This window comes from Sinocyclocheilus rhinocerous, unplaced genomic scaffold (genome assembly GCF_001515625.1).
Source record: "Sinocyclocheilus rhinocerous isolate Xijiao unplaced genomic scaffold, SAMN03320098_v1.1 scaffold3059, whole genome shotgun sequence".
In the NCBI taxonomy this organism is placed as follows: domain Eukaryota; kingdom Metazoa; phylum Chordata; class Actinopteri; order Cypriniformes; family Cyprinidae; genus Sinocyclocheilus; species Sinocyclocheilus rhinocerous.
Window position 1 is genome coordinate 318149 of NW_015632728.1, and position 9284 is coordinate 327432.

Genomic DNA, 9284 nt, shown 5'->3' on the forward strand with positions numbered 1-9284 from the left:
TAGTTGTATCTCGGCCAAATATTGTCCTATCCTAACAAACCATACAAACCAATTTCGAAAAATTGACCCTTATGACTGGTTTTGTGCTCCAGGGTCACATATGTGACGCTACCGGTCAAAAGTTTGGAAAAATTAACATTATTTACTGTTTCTCCAAGGCAGTATATTTACTACTATTACTATTGGTGCTCAAATATTAATAGCGATTCTTCTTATTATAAATGTTGAAAACAGTTGTGCTACTTAATATCTTTGTGGAAACCGTGACGCATTTTGTTTTTAGGAATCTTTGATGAATAGAAAGTTCAAAAGAACAGCATTTATTTGAAATAGAAATCTTTTGTAACATTATAAATGTCTTTACTGTAGCTTTTGATCAATTGAATGCATGCTGGCTGAATAAAACCATTCATTTCTTTTCTTTCTTTTACCCCCGATATTTGAATGGCAGAAAATGTGTTTTCAACTTTTCTTGAGCAGCAAATCAGCATATTATACTGATTTCTGAAGATCATGTGACACTGAAGACTGGAGTAATGATGCTGAAAATACAAACTGTAATACTCTTTAAAATGGACTGTAATTTATTAGAAATGTTCAGTGTAACTGAAAAGCAGATTCTTCATGAGTGTGTGAATTCTGTCCTTTGGCACCATCACAAACGTGTGTGTGAACGAGTCTTTCAACAGTCCTGATGCTTTTAAAACTACTTCAAAACACGAAAACGTTAAAAACCCAATCCAAAGTACAGAAAGTTCATAAATACATATCATCGTGGCAAGATGAGGGCTGGATGCTGACACGCCTCGCGAGAGCGTTTACTAAACCGACAGTCCGAGATAACATGCGCTCGCATTCGAAACAAAAAGCAGTTTACTTCAAAGAGTTTCTCTCGTATACAAAAAAGGCTCAAAATATCTGTCAGACTCTTTCTTTTTCCTTCAGACTCCAGCGAGCTTCGTCCTTCTCCGTAGTTTACAAAAAAGCTGTTGCGTAGTCCGAAAGGAGAGGAGAGGCGATCCAGATGAACGGAGCGAGATGATGGAGGGTTTGTGTGCACGAATGTCGCCGTACCGTCTTTATATGTGTATTATTGACGTTTAGAGTAATGCAAAGGAAACTTTCAAGTACACGGTCTGTCTCAAATCTATTTACAGTTAATTTGGCTGTTGGTGTATGTATGCATTAGCTTTCCTCTGTGTCAGTTGCTTAAGTACATGTATGTATATATTAATGCAGTCAAACGATTAATCGTGATTAATCGCATCCAAAATAAAAGTTTTTGTTTACATAATATATGTATGTGTACTGTGTATATTTATGTATATGAAGTTTATTTGCAAAAAAACATAACGCCGCTTTTTTTACATTTTCATAAAAAAATCATGCTTTTTTTATGATGTTATGTTTTTATTGTGTTTTTTATTTTTATTGTGTTCGCTGTATTTCTTTGCTATTTTTTTTTACCTAATCAAAATAACCCAACTGCAGTTTGATGGAGATTAATTGGAATGCACAATTAAAAGAAACTTGATTTTTGAAAATTGTTAAAAATAGAGTTATCTGATTTTGCAAATGAACTCTTCATATAGGCTATAAATACACACACGTACAGTGTATATTTTGAAAATATTTACATGTATATACATTTATATATTTATATTCTTATATAATATAAATGAAGAGTTTATTTGCAAAAACAGATAACTATTAAAAAAAAAATCATGTTTTTTATTATGTCGTCATGTTTTTATTGTGTTAGTTAGCTGTAATGTTTAGTTATTTTTTAACCTAATCAAAATAACCCAACTGCAGTTTGATGGAGATTAATTGGAATGCACAATTAAAAGAAACTTGATTTTTGAAAACTGTTAAAAACGGAGTTATCTGGTTTTGCAAATTAACTCTTCAAATATATTTAAAATATAAACATAACATTTTTTCTTAAATATATACATGCATGTGTTTGTATTTATATATACATAATAAATAAACACAGTATACAAACATATATTATGATTATATTATATAAAATATATAATAAAAACTTTTATTTTGAATGCGATTAATCCCGATTAATCGTTTGACAGCACTAGTATATATCTATATCTATATATATATATTAGGGTTTGTTAGGATAGGACAATATTTGTACGAGATACAACTATTTGAAAATCTGGAATCTGAGGGTGCAAAAAAATCAAAATATTGAAGCTCTAGAGACCAGATATAATTTTTGATATTTTTTTACTAGTGGGTGCAGGACACTATAGTTGTCCTGTGAGGATAGCAAAATAAAGTAAACTGTGACATTATACCCAAAAATACTTCATACAGTGGACTACCAGTAAAATTTGGATCAAAAAATATTCAGACACTTTGACCTGACCGTGTTTTTGCTTAAGTGTTTTTCTTTAATTGCTAATGCGACCTTTTTACACCACAGACTAAACTAAGTTAAGCATTGCTTGGTAATTGGTTGACCTTAATTTTAATTATCTATGTGTGTACTTAAATTTAACAGCTGACAGCTATTCAACCGAATTCATTACATACCTTTCTATCAAAGTTATCTGACATTATCAAGATGAATTTGTTCTGACACAGTTTAACTCGTCATATTTTATTACCATTTTCTAAACTATAGCGAATAAACTGTGATAATGTGAAAAATGTTGAAGGTGTCTGAATACATTTTGGTTTGACTGTAATTACTGTGAAAAAGAAGTGCATTTTAGCATACTTAAAAAAAAAAAAAAAAGTACTTAATATGAAAATAATATAATTTAAAAGAACATATATAAGCATAAAATGCATGCAATGTTTTCAGACACTTAACTGCATGTTAATTGCAATCGAATGTTAATTTCTTTTTATTATAATTTGAATTTATATTAAAGGGGTCATATGATGCGATTTCAAGTTTTCTTTTCTCTTTGGAGTGTTACAAGCTGATTGTACATAGATAAGATCCCTGAAGTTGCAAAGACTAAAGTCTCAAAACCAAAGAGATATTCTTTATAGTTGAACTTTAGAGTGCTTTTGACCCATTTAAAGGACTAGTTCACCCAAAAATGTAAATGTACTCACCCTCAGGCCATCCGAGATTAGGATGAGTTTGTTATTAAGACGTTTTTAACTTTGAACAATCGCTTTTGCCTAAAATTTGGAGTCCTCTATCCATAATATTGATTTCTCCAGTGAAAAAGTCATTTCCTCTTAATCAGGAGAGAAATCTGCACAGATCAAGTACAGTTTACAAGCAAAAACAGCTCTAAACAAATATATGGGGGGACTTTGATGTGAGAGGACAACAGGAGATGGACTTTTTCACTGGAGGATCTCCAAATCTGATGAAGAAACAAACTCATCCTAATCTTGGATTACTTCTATTGTTTTAAAAATATGATTAAAGTTTATAGCTGGTTGTACCTACAAACATTTATGGTAAACTGGAATATACTCCAATGCCATTTCTATTGAAACTCGTATTTGTCATTTCACATTTGTATGATGAAGCTGAAATTTTGTATATTTAAAATAAATTAACTTTAAATTTAATACTGAACAACACAGTTACAATTATACTCAAGTTCACATGCACATTCTATTCAATACAATTAAGCGCACATCTTTTCCACTAATGTTAGTAGTATAGTTATACATTGTAAATATTGTAGAACAGTTACTGTAATGTATAGAATTAGAATTACAATCATCAAGTCAACATGAAACTGCACTCACAACCCATTTTACTTCTATAATCTGGAAGGGGAACTTAATATTGATTTTAAAACAGTACAGCACTTCTTTTTATGGCATTAAGAAACACACAAAAACAAACAAACACTGCAACCACTGCACTTCACAGGCAATGTTCACAATTCATGCAACCTCAGGCAGAATACACTAAGAAACTAGCCTATAACAATGTATTATCATTTTAACAAATTGCAACAATTATAAACGCTATCTTTTTTGCACTCTAATGCAAAAATCTGATTACATGCAAGAAGAAAAAGATGCTGGATTTGAGATCAAGCAGTTGGGTCACAATCACACGGCTGACTTTAAATATGGGAAGCAATATTTTCCCAATTTGTTGAACTACCTTGTTTGCCATTCTGATGAAAATAAAAGGGGGATGTCAAAAGATGAAAGGAGAAAGGGAGTTGTAAGGATGATTGAGCTGTCATGAAGAAAAACATGGGGGGAAAAAAAGATGAGCGGGATCTGAGACTCTGTAAAATACTGCTCACGAAAAATATAAAACCAATTCATCTTTATGAGAACAATTATATCAGTCATGGCTGAAGTCAAACAACAACAGCACATCTAAATGATTCTTTTGCGAAATCTTCAAAGACAAGAACGATAAACAATACCTCTTTTTTATATCGCAGCTGGTTGTTTATTGCAGGTTTCTGTGCGGTCTCTATTTTAACCTCCTGCGTTGAAGTTCTGTATGAAGGGTTGCTGTAAGTCAAGTTGCTCACTCCTGGATCTGCAAACTTGAATTTTTTGTGCCTTGAAAGCAAACCATAACAACATAATCAAATATTCATCTTGAGCAGCTGAGAAAAGTAATGCATTCATAAAGTGCTTCATTAAACCTTACCTGTAAATAATGAATGCAGCGATGAGTATCAGGATGGCCAGTATTGACAGAGCTCCACCAATCACGTAGCTGATATGAGGGCTCTCATCTGCATAAAGATACATGCAAATGGTCAATTCATGCTTGATTTACTCTTATACAACTATTTAAAATCAGAGTTGTAATTATTTACCCCGAGGTGCAGACACCACATTGTTCTGGATGCAGTCCTCTAGATTGAGACTTGCATCTGTACAGCTGTGAGGAGAACATGATTGGATTTTACTGACAATATTTCACTTAATTCTTAAAGAAAACCTTTTTTTTTTTAATTTTAGATTGGGTAGCTACAGTTGACTTACTTGACCCCTGACAGGCCCTGATGAGGTTTCTCTGTGGGGTGTTTTTGGGGGGCTTGAGTACCTTTGGAGTCCTTCTCAGGTGCCGTGGGAATGTAACCAGAGACTAGTCCAGAAACAGAATCGGAATATTACAGACTCTATTTACAGTATGATATTTTTTATTTTGTAATTAATAATAAAGACATGTAATTATTATTCACTTGCAATGGAACGATGCTTATTTAGGCCAAAATTCTGACTCATGCGGGCATATTATTAACATTTCTAGAAAACAGAATACTGGCTTAATCTGGTTATGATAATCAGTGTTGCACTCATTAAATACAATTTAAAAAACTTATGAATTGAAAAAATAAAATGTAAAATACTGAAATAAAATGTAAAAATTACATTAAAAATACCTTTATAATGAACTGAAATTAAGTACTTAAATTACTAAAACTGAAATTAATTAATAAAGGCATGCAAATGAAAGAGAATGAAATCTGAATGAGGGTGTTTACATAGGCCAAAATTCTGATTCATATAGGCATATTCTTATTCAAATTTGTAGATAACAGAATATTGGTTTAATCTGGTTGATAATCAGTCTTGGAATTGTAATCAACTAAAGCTAAATAGAATTAGAAATAACAAAAACTAATACATAATATTACTAATAAATTACTATTTATGCTAATTTATTAGTAATTAATAATAAAGACATGCAAATATAGATAAATATTCACTTGCAATGGATATTCTTAATGAGGGTGTTTACATAAAATCTGATGTGCTCTTATTCAGATTTCTAGAAAACAGAATATTGGCTTAATTGGGTTATGGTAATTAGTGAAGTACATAAAGCTAAAACTATTTAAAAACTGAACTGTTATCTGAAATAAATCTGATATATAAAAAATAGGATATCACATGAAAAACGTTAAACTTATAAACACTTTATAAATGGCGACTAACTGAAATAAAATAATTTTAAGTTGAAGTGCTAAATTTACTAAAACTGAAACAAAAATCTAAAAAAAAAAAAAAAACTAATAAAAATGACAAAAGCACATTAGAAAATTGCTAAAACTTAAAATAAAAAATACCCCAAAATATTATTAAATACAATAATCATGCATAAATAATATTACAATTACACGGATGGTAAACTGGTAGATGTAAACAGTCATGTCATGAATATATTAATTTGTGTAACTTCTTGATTCGTGATTTCTTGAACATAATAATTGCACATGTTGAACTCACTTGTAGAGCAGGGTCTGCCGTCAGGCTCATCTGGACATGCGCACACAAAACTGTTACTCCGCGCAAGACACAAGTGTGTGCAGCCCCCATTATTCACACCGCAATGATTTGTTCCTAGAAAGACAGTAAGCAAATCTTACGGATGCATTCGTTTCAGTGACAATGGTAACATTTCTTCATCACACATGCTCAATGTTTGTATCTCAGTGACTATCTTGAAAATATTACTGGACACAAAATGCTTAAAAAACACATTACACATGATAAAACTTGTCTATACACTTGTTTGTGTGCGACATTAATATTTAATATAATTACTTGAAATGTAATTGCACATAAGCATACAAAATACCAGAGTCCCAACAGCACACATTTTGGACATCTTTCTTCTCTGATGAATGCATTCCAGGACTTCTCTTCAAATGAGCTAATGAATTTGTTGTGAGAATTTAATTTAGTTTGTTTTAATAAGACGACAAACAAAATGTGCAGTGTTGAGTGCCTCTAGGACCAGTGTTGGGAACATTGTATTGGATGACAGACAGGATTTAAATATTATATTATATTATTAAATTATTTATTAAACAGTGTTTTCTGGTAATTTCTGGATAATGTATGGAGTGATAAATAGAGATATCCAAAATCTCCTTTGTAAAAAAAAAAAAAAAACTTGAATGTGTCAAAAAAAAAGAATTTTGAACCTGGCTTTATCCAATGTTCAGATTTATGTTCTGGAAATTAGTGCATATTTAATCATATAATGCACCAATTGCACATTTAAACATTTAATAAAACATTTGATACAAAACAATAGTCTTAATTCACTGCAATTAATCAAATAGTATGGTAACATCTATTAGTTATTAGTTTACTCTTTATTTACCTGTAGTGTCTTGTTTTAATAATAATTCAAATTCAAATGGTATATCACAAAATCCCTTCAAAGTGTGCGTTGTGCATTAGAGTAAAAATAAGGTACACTTGTAGACTTCTTCAGTTGAGTCTCAACAAATCAATCTTACCAGTCTGTCTTTGTGGCGACACCACTATGATGTCCATGAGGCCCTCTACATTAGCCAGCACAGTTTCCTTACTACGACCTGTATGCTTATCTACTCGCTGAATAGACTTGGTCTGCCAGTCCGTCCAGTAAATCCAACGGTCTTGCTGTGAGATTCGGGAAAAAGGAGTTAAAGGAGAGTATACCGGTTTCAACTGGGGACAAAGAAAGGGGGTAAAAAAAAGGGGGGAAAGATAGGAAGAAAAAGGAGGGTCAGAAAATGGAAAGATGCAAAAGAAGAGAACAACATGCTAAGGTTATAAATGCAGAGACATGTGAATGAGAGGATGGGTCAGTGGAGCGGAGGGTGATGAAGGTGCAGGTGAGTGACAGATTAAGTGAGGGTGAGGATCAGATATGGAAAGGTACCTGCGTGAGGGCAAACGGGTGTGATACAGGGCTGATGAGAATTTGACGCAGTTTGCCATTCAAGTCAGAACTTTCTATGCGGTCCAAGTGTGCATCCACCCAAAAGATCCTATACATGAAATCACGTGAAGTTTCAGTTATGTGTTCTCCAAAATGTTTGAAGGTACTTGCCATGATTATGGTACAAAATAGAGTCTGAAATGCTTAAAAGAAGCCATTTTTAGAGCAAATGAACAACGTGGAAAAATAAGAGATGCGCCCACAAAAATGTTGAAATTCAACATCAGGAGGTCAAACTAAAGATTATATCAGCGGTTTTATTTTTCAATAACATTTGGGACATGTCTAAATACTGTTTAACCTCTTAACTGTCAACCTTTTAAAGAAGACAATCAGCAGATTATTGCTAAAGTGAAAGCATTTCGATGTACATTTTTACAGTAGTCAACATTTGAAGTGGATCAAAACCTTGTTCTTGTCTTAGGACAACTTTGATTAACTTTTTTGATCCACTTCAAATGTTGAGTAACGTATATAGAATAAATATTTTGGAATCTAAAATTGCCATACAATCAAATTCACATGTCTAAAGTTTTAAATGTTTCAAATTTGAAGTTGATATTACAAAAATTGAGGTACCAGTGAGATTTTGTTCAGACACTGTGCCAAAAATCCATACATTTGTCACAATATTACTTCTACCACCAAATATGGAATATATTGAATATTCCAACGATATGTTTTGTCAAGATTAGAAAAAGTTTTGATTAAAAAGTACTGAAGTAAATTTTGTAATATGACACTTGACACCACCCAGTAAAGGGAGTTGCCCACTGAAAGGTTTCACAGAATACATTTTGAGTGTTAAGATTTCAAATGATATCTAATTTACGATGCTTACTAAAATGTGTGATAGAGAAAAAAGACAATAAAAAAAGAGCGCCAAGTGTCTAATCGTGACAGTTAAGAGGTTAAAACTCTGATTTGTGATGTAATGCCCGTTTGATTTTACTGAAAATACCATAGCTAAAGTAAATAATATAAAAACAATATAATATTTAAATATAATAAATATATTTCCCCATTTATGCAGTCCTCCTCCTCCCCAGCACCACCTGTCTGTCTGTCATTTTTAACTCAGCTGTCACTGAGTTGGGACCAAATGTTGTTTTCTCTAATTTCCCCTAAAAATGGGACACTAAAATACCATAGAAAATACCATAATTAAACTAAGTAAATAATATAAAAACAATATATTTAAATATAATAAATCTCTTTCATTTACGCAGCCCTCCTCCTCCCCAGCACCACCTGTCTGTCTGTCTGTCTATCTATCTATCAATCATTTTAACTCAGTTGTCACTAGCTACTTTGGGACCAAATGTTGTTTCCCCTAATTTACCACAAAAATGGGACACTAACTGTGCCTTATTCATGGAAAGTACCTGAACAGTCAAAGCCAGTTGTTGTTAGTGGTAAAGTGGCATTGAAAACAAAGTATTACTATATAGGTGTACAACTGAAGAAAGAAAGAAAAAAGACGTCAATTTCAAAATGAAAATTATTTTCAAAACCTGCAATAGTGTGTATGTTACATCTGAGGCCACATACACACTGCAACTAGTGATAACAGTGTTTAAATGTGGTA

At 32.1% G+C, this 9284-nt stretch overlaps 1 pseudogene; it reads right to left on the reverse strand.

The window, feature by feature from the left end:
- Positions 1-4140: 4140 nt before the first annotated feature.
- LOC107742929 (low-density lipoprotein receptor-related protein 4-like) overlaps positions 4141-9284 on the reverse strand; it is a 102253-nt pseudogene continuing 97109 nt past the window's right edge.